We start from the raw sequence: 16,133 nt of genomic DNA, 5'->3' as shown, positions 1-16,133 counted from the left end.
TCAACATAGTAAAAATGGCAAAGTCTTTTCATTTTTAAAGTGTATTAATGGTAAAAGAAAAAGAAAGTAAGAGGAAAATGAGATTAAAAGTGAACTTCTGGCAAATATCTGAAATTCTTATTGCATTTCACAGTCTTTCCAAGAAAAGCATTGTGCTGTAGCAATAAATGGCATCAACCTTAAGGTGTTGCCTGCTATTGTTTGTGATATTGAGATTCAATCTATTTTGTTGACCTGCCAATCCAAGAGCATGGGAGATCTTTCCATTTTCTGATATCTTCTTCAATTTCTTTCTTCAAAGACTTAAAATTTTTGACACAACATGTCTTCCACTTCTTTGGTAAGTGTTACCCCAAGATATCTCCTGTCTTTTGTGGCTATTGTAAAGGGTGACATTTCTCTGATTCCTTTCTCAGCCCATTTACCATCTGTGTAGGAGGGCTACTAATTTTTTTTTCTTTTTAGTTGATCTTGTATCCTGCCATATTACTGATGGTATTTATCAGCTGTATGAGTTCCCTCATTGAATTTTGGAATCAGTTATGTATATTATCTAAAAATAAAAAAAAGTTTGACTTCTTCCTTTTCAATTTGCTTCCTCTTGATCTCCATTTGCTGTCTTATTGCTCTAGCTAGAACGCCAAGTACTATGCTGAATACATATGGAAAGAATGGACAGACTTGTCTTCTTCTGAGTTTTAGTGGAATTGCTTCTGAGTTTCTCTTAATTTAATCTGATGTTGGCTATTGGCTTGACACAAATTGCTTTTATTATGTTTAAATATGCTCCTTGTATCTCCGATCTCCCTAATACCTTTATCATGAAGGGGTGTTAGATTTTGTCAAATGTTTTCCCAACAACTAATGAAAGGATCATATGGTTTATTACTTTCAGTTCATTTATATGGTGTTTTATGTTGATAGATTTTCTATATTGAACCATCCTTGCATCTTTGGGATAATGCAAATTTGAGCATGGTGGATGATTTTTAATGTATTCTTGAATTTGTTTTGCCTGTGTTTTATTGAGTATTATTGCATCAATGGTCATGAGTGAGATTGGTCTATAATTCTCTTTCTTAGTTGGGTCTTTGTGTGGTTTGGGTATCAGGGTAATTGTAACCTTGTAAAAAGTGTTCAGCAATGTTCCTCCTGTTTCTTTTGTGTGGAACAATATCTACAGCAAAGTACTGGACTGAACTCCCAAAATCCACTCAAAGACAGGAAGGAGCAATAATATGCGCCAAGAGCCCAAACTTTGGTGGGGTAACTCCCTGAAACAGCATACCTGGACTAATGGGAGCTCACTGTCTCTGAACTGACAGCTAGGAAATCAGGATAAGAACAAACTTGGCCCTCTAAATGTGAGTGACAGCTTTATGGCTTGGGCAATCTGTGGGGACATTGGTAAGGACTGATCAGGATTTTTCCCTAATGCTTGAACTAGCTTTTTGGAGTCCATTCTCTTTGGAGGGATATCTTGGTCAGCCTACATATAGTGACATGGGACTTAGTCCTGCCTCTAAGTGACTTTGTTCATTTCCCATGGGAAGGCTCACCCTCTCTGATGAGTGGATGGTGAGTGGGGGATGGGGAACATGGAGGGAACAGAGGGAGGAGAGGGAGTGGGAACTGGGTCTGTTATGTAAAATGAGAAAAGATTGTTTCAAACTAACTAAATAATTTAAATAAAAAAAGAGTCACCAGTTTGTGGGGGTCTATTGCCTGACTATGGGACCACATCTCATAAGCATCCAGTCCTAGAATAGTTTGCACAGCTTAAGTTATGCTAAAGAAATGGGCAGAAAAATGGTCCTTAAAGAGACAGTACCCCTTTCCTCAACAGAATTTTCATACTGCAGGGCAATCTTTGAGAAGGCTACAGATACACAGCTACATATATGTGCAGACTTTTCTGTTTTTCTCAGAAAAATGCTACTCTTTCATTTCTTCTTTCTAGTTCTGTGCTAAGAAGATTTTCACTTGTTACTTTATCTAGAATGCCCGTCCTCATACTGTAGTTTTCTGCTCTCAAGTGGCTGACCTCTATAATGGTTTCACTTACAGAGCACTGAATTTTGTTTCTTTCCCTTCTTCAGTCTTCTTTAGGATACTACCACAACTTACAGTTTGCCTGCCCTGAACTTTTTATTTTAAATTCTAACAAAATTTTCCTCAAGATTTTATATGAGTCCATCCTTAATTGTTTCATGTTGATGAGATTAACACCTCCCTTAGGATACCCTAAACTCTTCAGTATCATCTAGATATCACAAAGAAACAATGTACTCTCTGGCAGTCTTACTGCTGCAAACATAATTCAGCTTAAGTCTGAAATGTCATCAGCAAGCAAGATAGAAAGTTGAGTGGCTTTTGTTTCTATCTCTTTTTTCTTTTACTTCTTTTTTTAAGCCACACACTGCACAATACTCATTGAGACATGTAGAAGAGACGCTCTGCAGACATGACTGCACTTGCAAGTTCATGATGCATAAGTCTATTTTAAAGTATGCAGGTGAAGACGGAGAAAAGGGGGAAATTACCTTTTCTCTGATTTTTTGTAATTTAAAATAAACATATGTTTAATTGCCCCAATGTGTCAGGAAATTTTTTTTGTATTAAATTCCTTTTATCATTTGATCTATACTTTCTGACCATGAGAGAAGTTCTTAGATATATGTAAATATGAGTCTAAACCTAAGACTTAACATGTTGAAGAATATGTAATTTTTAGCAAGCTAATACTGGTATTTGATATTTGAACTCCTGTTATATAAAATAAGGATGATATCAGAGACCTGGAGTATGCTGAATACCAATAAAAGCACAGTATGTCAAAGCTTAAGTCTATCTGCAGCAGTAAAAACTGGTCAATTGTGATAAACTCAAACATACACCAAAAAATGTTTGAACAGGGGAAACATTTTAATTTAAACAAGATGTTCTTAGGGTAACTCTAAGACCCAAAGAGAAAAATAAATGAAACAAGGACAAAACCATTACTCACAACACAGTGAGAACTAAATGATGGTAAAACATAAATATTTGATGATTATATAAAATCTAGGAATTAAAAACATCCTTGTAAATACTTTTACTTTTACATTCTCCTCACTACCTTACTCTGATTGATGTTCACCTTGTATCTAATATGTGTACACTTCCACTCTACTTTCTAATTTTTGGAACAGTTAATTAATCAATTATTTTAGAAACAGATTACTTCTCATACAATATATTCTGATTACAGTTTCCCTTCACCAAACACCCCCCAGTTCCTCTACACTTCCCCAAGCATGCAAATTCACACGCTTTGATTAAAATATGGGCATCTAAAAATATGGTCATCTAAAAATAATATAAAATAAAACCAAAGAAAACATGATAGAACAAAATAAACAGATGAAAAAGAGCCAAAATAAAACCACAAGATATACATGTGAGATTTACACACAAATAAAACCAATAAAAACAAAATTTGACTATATGGTATAATATACTAGCAAAATATCTGTATGGGAGAAAATAATCCAAGATATAGACAACACTTTCAGACAAATTTTCTACATAAATAATATTGAGTTAATTTTGTGATGGCCATCGACTGATGGGCTGAGCATTGATCATGCCCTTAAGTGTAATTTGTATAACCACTGGGGCTCCATTGTAGAAAACTAATTTTTTTTCTTTGCAAATGTATAAAGCTTTTGGGTTAGGGATGAGGGCTTTCTTCCACGTCTTTACTTGGACTGCATCCAGAGCAGACTACAGAAGACCCTTTGCATACTGTCAAATCTCTGTGAGTTCATATGTACATCATTTTTGTTGTTTCCAGAATACCTTGATTTTTGTTTTTTTTGTTTGTTTGTTTTTGTTGTTGTTATTGTTATTTGTTGGTGTCTTTCATCCCCATTAGCAGTTTCAATATTTCTGTATTCTCTTTTACATAGTTTCCTGAGTCTTGATGAAAAAAATTATAGAGATACCCCATTTAGGAATGAAGGTTCCAAGATTTCTGAATCTTCACATTATTTTGTTGTGGGTCTCTGCTTTGTTCTCACCTACTGAAGGGAAAAGAATCTCTGATGATGCCTCATTGATCTATGAGCATAGCAAAATGTCATTAGTAGTCATTTTATTGCTACATTTCTTTAGCAAAAAATAGTACTGGGTATTCCTCTAGAACCATGACCTATCTAGTCTCAGGTTCTTGGCAACACAGGCATTGTTCCCATGAATTCCATTTTATGTGCTGAGCCTTAACTTTAGTCATCTAGTGGTTGATTACTCCCACAACTTTATTAACTCTATTTCATCAGTCATTTTGCATTTAGGACACTATGTTGTTTTAAGGAGGATGCTAGTTAGTTCTTGACCACTTAGCCCTGAAATAAACACACAAAAACTATATTAATTAAATCACTGTTTGGCCCATTAACTCTAGCTTCTTATTGGCTAACTCTTATGTATTAATTTAACCCATTTTTATTAATCTGTGTATAGCCACATGGCTATGTCTTATCGACTAAAGTTCTGGCATCTGTCTCTTGGGGCTACATGGCTGCTCTTTAACTCCACCTCCTTTCTCCCAACATTTCCTTTAGTTTAACCCACCTAGCTCTGTTCTCCTATAGTTCTGCCATAGGTCCAAAGCAGTCCCTTTATTAACCAATGATATCCACAGCATACAGAAGGGAAACCCACATCATGTCCCCTTTTCTGTTTAAACAAAAGGGAAGGATTTAACTTTAGCATAATAAATTTACATACAACTAAACAAGAATTACAGTTACAATATTTATATCTACTTTAATTTTATAATAACTAAGGAAAACTATAACTATGAATTCTTCAACTCTATCAAAGACTCCAGAAGGATATAATATTACCTAATTCATATTTTGAAGGTCTCTGAAAGATTTGAGGAGGCAGAGTTAGAGAGAAACCATTTGGTTCCACCAGAGACAGACATTGGAACATATAACAAATTGTTCTTTTATTAACCAATGGTATTCACAGAATACAGAGGGGGATCACACATCGCTTTGTAGAATCTAAGTTTGGAGCTGAATTGTTGTTTCCATTTTTTTTTCTGGTTTTGTGCAAAGCACATTCCAGTACTATGAAGGATGATTAGTATGGATAAACTTTAGGTAAGCACAAGCTTGACTGCTCCTAGAGATATGTAGCTGTTGGCTTCAGCAACGGGGACTTAACTATCATTTTGTGGAGAGAACAATACCCTTGTAATAACTTGATTTGTTTGGGGTTTCAATGAGGTCCCGTTGACCAACAACCTGATTTGTTGGTCAAAACTAGAGGTTTCATTTGGTAGCAAGAAATTTCTAATTGGCCCTTTGTCTCCTCTGTTTTTTGTTCCTCCCCTCTTTGGTGATTCCACTTTAGATTTCTTTCACATGATACTTTTTAAATTTTTTTTTTTGAAATTTCATTTCACATTCCAAACACAGTTCTCACTCCCAACTCTCCTCTCACCACATAGGATGGAACTAGACCCTCTATATGTGGGAGACAGTGGTGGTTTGGATTATCTGAGGAGCCCCTGGCAGTGGGTCCAGGATCAATATCCCTGGTGCTTGAGCTACCTTGTTGGAGCCCATTTTCTATGGTGGGATGTCATTTTCTGTTTTAATACGGAGGGAGGGACTTGGTCCTAACTCAATTCAATGTAACAGACTTAGTTGTCTCCCCATGTGAGGCTTTCCACATTTTACACTTTTAAAGAAGCTTTTACTAGAATAAGATTCCTTGTGATCCATCAGATGGTCCATAATTTTATCTCTTTTTCCTTTTACTCTCTTCCTCCCTCTCCTATTTCCTCTCCCTCCAACTTTTGATCCCTGTATTCTACACCCTCACCCTGTTTGATAAATATTCTTACCAGATTTCAACTGATCATTTTCTGATGCTAAGACAACACAGGTGGTAAATTTAAAACAAACAAAAAAAGAAACAATAGTCAAACTTCATTGTAAATCGCAATTTCCTTTGCATTCTTAATGTGACTCAGCTTATATAGTTTTTATGTGATATGTCTGTAGAAGAATATCAAATATAAGTCATTGCCTTAGAAAGTAATATTTTCTTTCTACAAACAACTCTCTGAACTTCATTTTTCTTCCTTCTGTTTTTTTTCTATTATCTGTGGAATGTCACAAATAGGTTCATTTACCAAGCAGTTTGTAGATGTTCTCACTGTGTCACAGACCATGCTGAGCTCAGGATACATACTTGGCACATAACTAGGTTGGCCTTTATCTAACATATGGAAGCTTGGCAAGCAAACACAAACAGGGACTTTATAAAAATGTATCTGTGCATGAAGGCACCTCTGTAATGGAGCCAGGAAAATATTTGGAAAATATTCAGTGTTCTGTTAATTTTTGATAATAGAGTAAATTTTTGGTATATTTTCTTAAGATTTAGATTTATAACTTTAAATTTCAGAAAAATGAAAACAATTTTTCTCACTAGGTCTAATATGATACATTTTTCATGATCCTCGAACTTGCAATGTAAAAGACTTTATGAAAGTAAGCTCTTTCTTCTAATCATTCTGAAATGAATATACTACTTACACATTAAAACTAAAGTAGATATAGTTGCTGCCAAAAAAATTTCTACATTATTATAATCGGTATCATTACCAAAAGTTTTTAGCAGTGATTAGCTAGTCATACACCACATGGACTTCAGTTTATGATAATTTTTATATAAATTGCTTTTCATGGCAGTTTATTTATAAAAGACACAGAAGTGTTTTTAAACTTTGCAATTATTAGGATGTGTGTAAGCCTGCAAATGCAATTTTTAAGGAAACAATTCTTCAGAGACACTATCTTTCTGGACTATTCAGAACACTTTTCTTCCTCTAAAGGAAATTGTTGTGGGATATCCACCAGAGGCAATTACTCAGATGTGTGTTTAAGCCAAAAGAGAGTCTTTATTAACCAACTCGTGTCAATATTGCAAGTTTGGGACCCCAGTGTGGTATGGAGCCTTTCCCAGGGAGAGTTTTTAAACACAAAACCCATACTTTGGACTCTTATACTTCATTTAGACAGAACAGTTAGGTAAAAGCAGAAGCCAAAAAGCAAATTTAGAAAATTTAGAAAACTCCCAGAACTATGCATTTTGATAGACCAGGTCTTTGTTTTCATTTGGGCAGTTGGTGCTGTCTACATGCTGAATTTTTGGCCTGAGCAGTACTCCCATTGTGGAGACACTTGTGTTAAGATCTGGGAGTTTACAAAGTTTTGGGGCCATGTTACAAAAATTCCACCTACAATGAATGGCATCACATTTTTTTTTTTCAATGAGATGCAGGGAAAACAGTTTCAATGCTCTGGTTTCATCCTTTGTGAATGAAGCTTTGTTGATTTTTGTTTTATATGACTGTTTTAAACATTGGTTCTTTCTGTGTAACTGTACAGCAAATAAAATTGGAAAAATCTTTGCCCGAACTATTGCCTATAAGAGAAATAAAATTTAAAAATTAAATGGTAAATGTTTTACTCTTTCTTTAACTATTAAAAATATTTGATAATTTTCATATTAGTCAATAATCACTTCTGTTTTCCACTGTCAAAATCTCTCGTCCATGTTGAATCATATCATACTATCATAGTGTGACCATTATTCTCTGAACATTAATTACATATGTAAATAGTCTGATCAGATTCAAAATTCTATGGCATGAACATTTTTTAATTTTTTGTTTGTAAATTAGTTTAATAACACAAAGAAGATATTCTTCATTATGCTTCCTTTCTAACATTAGATATCATGCCTAAGAAAAGTATTTTTTATTTCTACTAATTTTATGATGTATCAAAAATAGAAAATAGATTTAAAAATGGTGATAAGTAAATGATTATTTAATTAATACCTCATGAAAAAATTAAACATCATAGATAAACTATTAACATTAAAATTATCTAAGTTACTTGTGTTAAATTTTATCTGCATAATATAGAGTTGAACTAAGTGTGCTTTTAAGTATCATCTATCTCTGTTTTTATATTTTTCTATGCACTATTCATTTACTCATACACTTGTATGACAGTACAAAAAGAGAAACATTACTGTAATCACATACTTTGCTACTAAATTGGCCACAGAAAATGTTTTCCTTGGAGTAATATTTTTAATGTGTTTGATATTTGAGCAACTTTATAATCACTACTAATTCCAAATACAATTCTAAATCTAAAATGTCCTAACTAAGAAATTTTTGATATAATTTTTGATATAAGATTTAAAGGTGATTCTAAAATGTTGCAAACTTCTACTGACATTATGTATTAGTGAAAATCACAATGTAGAAAAGATAGATACATTGTCTTTAAAGTTGCTTTTTTCAAAAGGCCATCCTTTCAGTAGCCATAGACATGACCATACAGAGGAGTATGTGAGAGTTTATACTTCCTTCCTTACTAATTCCATTATCATTTCTCAGCAGGTAAGAGAAAAAAAAATCACCTAACATCTTTATTTTCTAGCAATGAGTTTAATGCTCTTATATGCTGATGAAAGATAAAGCAATTTAGTCATTGATTTGTAACTTATGTGACTCTTTTAATTTTTTTTAGTCTATTTCCATATGCCACCATATGGGCTTGCTGACAGTACACAATCCATCAAAAGAAAACCTCTTGATGGGAAATAGGGCTATGCATCCAGGCAAAGCTCTGACCAATTGTGTACTTGAATCTGACTATAAATACAAGCACTAGAGCTTGAGAAGAAACAGCAGGGCAACACTTTACAAAATGGCAGTCCTTGATCCTTCTTAATTTAAGAAAGAGGCCATCCATCACCTTCTCCTGAGAGGAAAATTAGTACATGATATTTAACTTACATAATTGGCAGGCAATAAAAGTAATTGTTTTCTCTTAACCAGATGCCTGCCCTATACTGTTTTCAACCTCAAAGAAGAGTCAATAAAATGGTCAGGCGACTTTATTTACCTAAATAATATGCCAAGTGTATGATATGGAAACACAAGTATATCTTCAGCCTACTCTCCCTTTTTTTTCAGAACACTTCAACTATGAGGTTTTTATTGTACTTATCTCCATCTAAAGATATGAAGTTACCATTCATGCTGAGCAAATTAATGTACAAAGACTTCTAGATCCAATTTAACAAGGCTCAGACAAACACTGATAATTAGATAGTGTCTCATTTAGGTTTGCAAGGCTGTGATAAAACATTAGAACGAAAAGCGACTTGGGGAGGAAGTGGTTTATTTCTAACATATAATTATAAAGAAGAAAATTTAGGGCAGGAACTCAAGGTAGGAACTCAAGGGCTGGAAGAAGAAACTGAAGCAGAAGCAATGGAGGACTTTTTACTCTCTTGATCCTCGTGCTTTTTTACAGACTCTAGGATCACACAATTCACAGAGGGCTGGCCTCTCCCATATCAATCTCTAATTGTGAAGATGCCCAAGTCTTGTTTATAGGCCAGACTTATGGAGATATTTTCTCAATTGTGGTTTCCTGTTTTCAGATATGTCAAGGTTTGCTCCCAGTAGATTTTAAAAAAAGAAAACAGTATGAACAGTTGTGTTTAGAGTCAAACAGGTTTGTAAGAATTTTGTGTGATCAAAGTTTGGTCCTGAAAATTCTCAAAGTTATGGGCAGACATACCTTTTGAATCTTATCAGACACATGATACTTGTTTCTAAAGGAATAAAATCATATGTTGCTTTAAAAATAAGAAGAATTCTTTATTTTTCTGTAAAACACAAATTTTAATTTTTGATTACATATTATTATTATATTATTATTATTTATCATGTAATTATCAATAAAATTATCATTGAGCTGGTGTTCTGAATCTCATATTTAGTCCTAGAAATAATCCTATTAATTTCCTTTTCACTTTAGTTGGAAGATGGGCTGTTTTTAATATTTCTGGATACTTTCTAAAGGTTTGAAAAATGCTTTAATTGTACCTTATAAATCATTTGAGTGTGTGTGTGTGTGTGTGTGTGTGTGTGTGTGTATGTATGTGTGTAAACCTGATCATACACATACCTGTGTATGACCTGTAACGGTCTGAGGACAATTTATGGCAATTATTTCTCTCTTTCAAATTTGTCGAAACTGAGACCACATTCACATCATTAAACTTGGTTGCAAGTTCCTTTAATTTCTAAGCCATGTTCATGACAAATTTTCTCAAGGTTTGAATCCATTTTTTTACTGTAGGGAAGCATGTCAGACACATAGTACTTTTTATTCGTGATATAGGTGAGAATTCAGTACACATGGTTAAAGTAGTGCCCCACTGGTCCTTCTTCACTCTAGATTGACTATTTGTTTCTTGCAGTTATTAATTATTTTAGTAATTAAAATATTTTAGATTCTGTACATATTCATATATGTTTTATTTTTTGGTTAATTAATAATTTACATTTTGATCTACAAAGTAATTTAAAATACTTTTACACTCTGTGTACATGAATATCCAACTTATCTTGTGGTAATTTTTATGAAAATAACAACTACTGCCTCTACCAGAGACTTGTCATGATTCAAGTGGTTATATATGTCTGGGTCTTTCATTAGAAAGCATTTTAACTGAATGGTTTTTAAGGACATAAAAAATATTTAAAAGCTTTGCTTGGTCTGGAGCTGGTTAAGACACTGGCTTTAAGCTCTTTGCAGCATCAAGAGTTAGCTGGAAACAGGAACCTTTGCAAAAGTGCAGACCCAACTGTCCCTAGCAGCGAGCCCCCTGTCAACACCCAGCTTTGTGGTCTAGACAAGAACAGAAATAACTGCTGGCTCTATCCCGGTCCCATAGTGGTCGCTGGCTCAGGCCGCCACCTAGGGGTAACTCACCTGGCAATTCTTGAAACCTTTAATGAGAGCATAGCTTTTGTGTTTGCATTGCTTGGGTAGATCAGCTTGGGTAGAAATATTAGCAATAGAATCTTCGCGTTTCATTGTCAAAATTGTGACATATTCTATTAATTTTATTTTGCTTTTTGTTTCTCTAAGATTTATTGAAATATTTGTTATGTAATATAAACTTTAATGTTACTAATAAATATATAACTATATTAGATTTATTTAGACCAAAATTATAGTATTGCTGGTGTATATAAAGTATAGTTTTCAGAAGATGAATTATATTTTTACACTAGTGTCTTCTCTGTTGAATCTTCTAAATACTTTATATGTGTCATCATATTTTAAAAGAATATATTTAAAAATATATTTTAAAAGAAATATACATGTAATATGATGACATGTATATTTCTTTTAAAATTAACTCATATCTTCTTATTTTGCTATATATAGGCACTCTAGCACAATGATGAAAGGATTATATCCTATTCTTTAATGAACTTGTGCAAAAATATCTAAATATTTCAATGTAAATTATATTAATTTGTTAAAAATTATATATAAAAATTAGTTTAACATGTTTTAAAAGCCTCTAATAGATTATGCATTTATGAGAATATGCAACATAAATTAAATTTTACTTTAGTTTTCTTGATAGTCAATTACCGTAAATTTGGCAGCTTTAAACAGCAGTCCATTCTTAGCAAATCGCTCTATAAATTAAATACCTGACAAGGTATATTTAGTACATGTGAGATACTGTAAATAAACAGAGTTTTCTTAGGGTGTGGATCATCCATTTTTTTCAGGATGTCCTGAACTCTGATTTCCCCAAGTTTAGGAAACTTTTAGCTTTATAGTAGGGACTATAGTTATACTCTCTTTTGTAAAATGTGTAATAATGTGATATATGCAATACATATCATGTGAATTTAACATGGAAAATATGGGCTATCTACCCAAGCTATTAGGAGGCCGAATTTAAAATGTCAGCTACACTGAGGTTTTGTCTGAAAACATTAGGAAAATCATGCTACTTCCAGCCGAAGCTAATTGGCAAAATCTGACTGCTTTAACATATGAACTGAGGTCTCCATTTCTCACCCTGCCTCTGCAGTCAGCCTCAGATTATCCTAAAGTCCTAAAGATTTATCTAGTCTTACATATCTTATCTTCAATAACCATGAAACCCTTCTCATGATTTCAACCAATAATTTTAGATATCTTTGATTTCTACTCTGAAAGGTCTCACATGACTTGGTTGGTCTGGCCCATATACCTCTCCAAAATAAAACTAATTCTTTTCAGAGTTCACATGGTTAAAGCTCTCTTTAAAACTGGCCAAATTAAGGTTTGATTGACTCTGCACAAAGATCCTGGGAAGCTTGGCATCATATTATACATTTGCCTACCTCAAATTTTACTAATTAGATTACTTCATTCTTCCGTATGTTGAAATGACCACATTATCTCTTCTTCCTAATTTGTTTTAAAAGTCAGAATATATATGTATTAAAATGATTGATGATTGATTTTTCACATATTAAGGTAACATTGAACTCTGATGTTAAAGAAAGCATACTGCTCATAGGTTATCTTTGTTTTTGTTTATATCCTTCTATTAAGATTTGTGTATAGTTTTTCAATCAAAGATATTGATGTTTTGTTTCTTTACACTTGATGTAGGCTGAAAGGCTGAGAATCGATACTTTTCTTTTACATAACATATTTGTTTCTGCTTACAAAATAAAGGCAATGCTGAAAGTAAATCACTCTGTTCTTAAGTCATTCATTCTTTTTTATTCTATTTTCCAGGACAATTAGAAGAGGAGTATATCAGAACATTATTTCACATTTGGAGTGTTGTCAAACTTACCAGTGAAGCTATGTACATTTGAAGAGGCAATTCTTTGGATAGGTATCTTTTAAGAATACATGAAGTTTCTTAGCTGTGGGTCTCTGCATCTGCTTCCTTCAGTTACTGGTTGAAGGTTTTATAATGACAATTAAGGTAGTCATCAATCCGATTACAGAGGAAGAGAATTTTAGGAACCCTCTTCTCTATTGCTTACATTCTTAGCTTGGGTCATCCTTGTACATACCTGAAATTTCCTAGTGTGTTGTTTCTTGTTAACTCCATAAAGACTTTATCTTTCAAGATATCTCTTTCCCTGCTTTCCCTCTTTGTTCTTAACCCAACTCGACCTTCCTCCATCCCTTACATTCTCCCCCTTCTCCCTCTCCATCAAAGAACTGGGTGAAACTATTGGAGTCCAGCCATAGAGAGGGAGGAGCAATATTACCAGGAAGTGGGGCAAGACTACGATGTGGAAATCCACATAAAGATTTGACCTGAGCTAGTGAGAGCTCATTGAGTCCAGACTGAACTTGGGGAATTGCATAGGACCAAACTAAGCCCTCTGAATGTGGGTGACAGTTGTGTGGCTTGAGCATTTTATGGGGCCAATAGCAGTGGTACCAGTATTTATCCCTAGTTCTTTAACTGGTTCTTCAGAACCCATTCTCTAAGTAAGGATACCTGTTCAACAAAGATTCAGGGAGGAGGGCCATGCTCCTGTCTCAAGTGATTAGACAGACTTTATAGACTCTCCTTTGGAGGCTACACTTTCTCTGAGGAGTGGATAGGGGTGAGGTGGGAAGATACTGGGGGAGCAGGAGGATGGGAGGGGGAGGAAACTAGGATTTTTACATAAAATAAGATTGTTTTAAAACTAAAATAATAAAATTAACAGCTAAATATCAAAAAGAAGTAGATAAAATGTTTGATTTTTTATTTTATTTTAAAATTCTTTTAAATACATTATAACGATAATATTTGACATTAAAAATGTCTGCTAATATCTTTTGGCTTCTATATTATCTTGAGATCATCAGCAAAACAAAATCAGCAAGATATGAAAATCAAAATCTAGTATCTGTCTTCCCTATGCTGTTGGTTTGGGAAGTGAGTCATGCAACTGTGCTTTGCAGTGAATCTGAAATCCGTGGGCAAGTTGGGCACCTGGAGATGCACGTGGGAGTTGATGTAGTAAAGACATCGTGAACATGATGTAGAACCAAGTTGCAGATCTCAGGAAATCATTCACTGAAGTACTGAGGCAGGACTGGTTAGCTTTACAACAGCTAAGTCTTTGCTCCATCTTTTCAATCAATTGAATAAGGACAATCAATTTTATAAAGAGTGATCCACTTAATATAATGTTTTAAACCATTCAAGGAGAGTTCTTGGGTATACATTAAGGAAATATGAGCTTTTTATTTCATTTTTATGTTTGTTTTTGCTTTCGTTTTATTTTGTTTTGTTTGTGAGACAGTCATGAAGCCCATGATGGTTGCAGACTCGTTATATAGTTAAAGCTGATCATGAGTTCCAGATGCTCCATACCTCTCCATACATGAATGACAGGTGTACCTGTGCATATATAAGCATTCTATAATAATATATTTCAACTTTATTTATTTACTGTTTGAATTTGTGTAAATGTGGGTTTATTGATCTCTCACCCACTTCTCTCCCTCCCTCCCCTTTTCTCTCCCTCCTCCCATTTTCTCTATGTCTCTGTCTCTCTAGTGATAGTGTGTATGTGTATGTGTGTGTGTGTGTGTGTGTGTGTGTGGTATACTTAAGGTATATCTGTGTAAGTCAGAGGTAAGTTAAAAGCTTTATTTCTTGAAGTGTGCGTTTCAGAGTTTGGACTCAGGTTGTTAAGTCTGTCAGTATTCTCAAATATTGAGCCATCTTGAGACCTTTTCCTTGTGTGCTTCTATGCTACATCATTTCCTATGGCCTGTGGAGATCAGAAGTGGTTGTCAGAAACTAAAGAACTGGAGTTAGGAATGGTGGTGATCCACAAGGCTGGGAATAAAACTCGGGTCTTCTATAAGAACAATGAGTACTTTTAAATGCTGAGCCATCTCACCAACCCCAGCTTACAATTTTCTAACTTGAGTATTTAATGATATTTTGACTGGCAGTAGCTATACTATGACATAGATAGGTATTTTGTTATATTTGCTGGACTCTTTTGTGCAGTTTCACAGTTCAACCAATATTATACATCAGATGAATTGTTCACTAAACAATTTTACCTGGTTTATAATATATAGCACTTGGAAAGGGCACACTAAAACTTCTTACTTTATTTAATAAAATGAAAAGATAACTCACATCACTATATCTGTTTAAATTGACTTTTACTATTCACTCACATATTGCTAGTGTGTTTTCTGGCTCCTAGATTTGGCAAATGGCCCAATAGAGCCTTTAATTATTATTGCTTTTCTATTGATGTCATTACTGTTACTGACAGTTATTTTCAATTTAAAAATTTAATAGTGTTGAGTGGTTTACTTTATTTAGTGTTTGTATATATTGACGTCCTCATTGATGCAAAGAAACCTACTTTTTATTGATCTATGCATTTTATATATTTTTTTCAAAAACAATATTTTATGATATATAGGTGAAAATAAACACATATATTGATGGTAAAACAATGCAATGGACAGTTCTCTAAATATTAACTCCATTAATTAATACAGATCACAGACAACAACAGAAAAATACTTTAGTGAAATGGAGGTGGTTAACAAAGAAACCCAAAGCTAGTTGAAGTTCAGAGATATGTGACTATGGAATTCACAGCTAGAAGTAAGGCATCTACATCATTACCCAAAGCTATATTCTTATCCAAAGCTGAAGGACCATAATAGAATAATAGAAGTAATGAATAGATTGTTTAAAGAAAAAAGTTTGAGAAGAATGGAAAGATACAGCATATTTGAACATGTATGAAAAACTGTACTCATGAACTCATAGAAACTATGGTTCCTTGAAAACACCTGGCACAATCAAATTAGTCAGCAATATAGTATGGGGATAGAAAGGTTTCATGATCACCCAGAACTGTCTGTAAATCTACTTCTTGTGGCCTCTGTGTAAGTGCCTGTACTGAAATGTGCATATTCCCTTATATACCACATACATACACACATACAAGTATTTAAAAATGAAATATAAATAAAATAACTTTTTAAAAATCATGAATTGAATGAAAACTAGCTTCAATTAACCAGAAGAAGCAGCTTAGAATTTCAAATCAAACCAAATTCATGACTTTTGTGGTTACATACATTGGATTCATTAAGAGCTTATATATATATATATATATATATATATATATATAGTATAAAGTATACTATATATATATATATATATACTATACTATA

Source organism: Myodes glareolus, chromosome 2 (genome assembly GCF_982192425.1).
Source record: "Myodes glareolus chromosome 2, mMyoGla1.1, whole genome shotgun sequence".
Classification (NCBI taxonomy): domain Eukaryota; kingdom Metazoa; phylum Chordata; class Mammalia; order Rodentia; family Cricetidae; genus Myodes; species Myodes glareolus.
Note: the sequence above shows the minus strand (reverse complement) of the source record.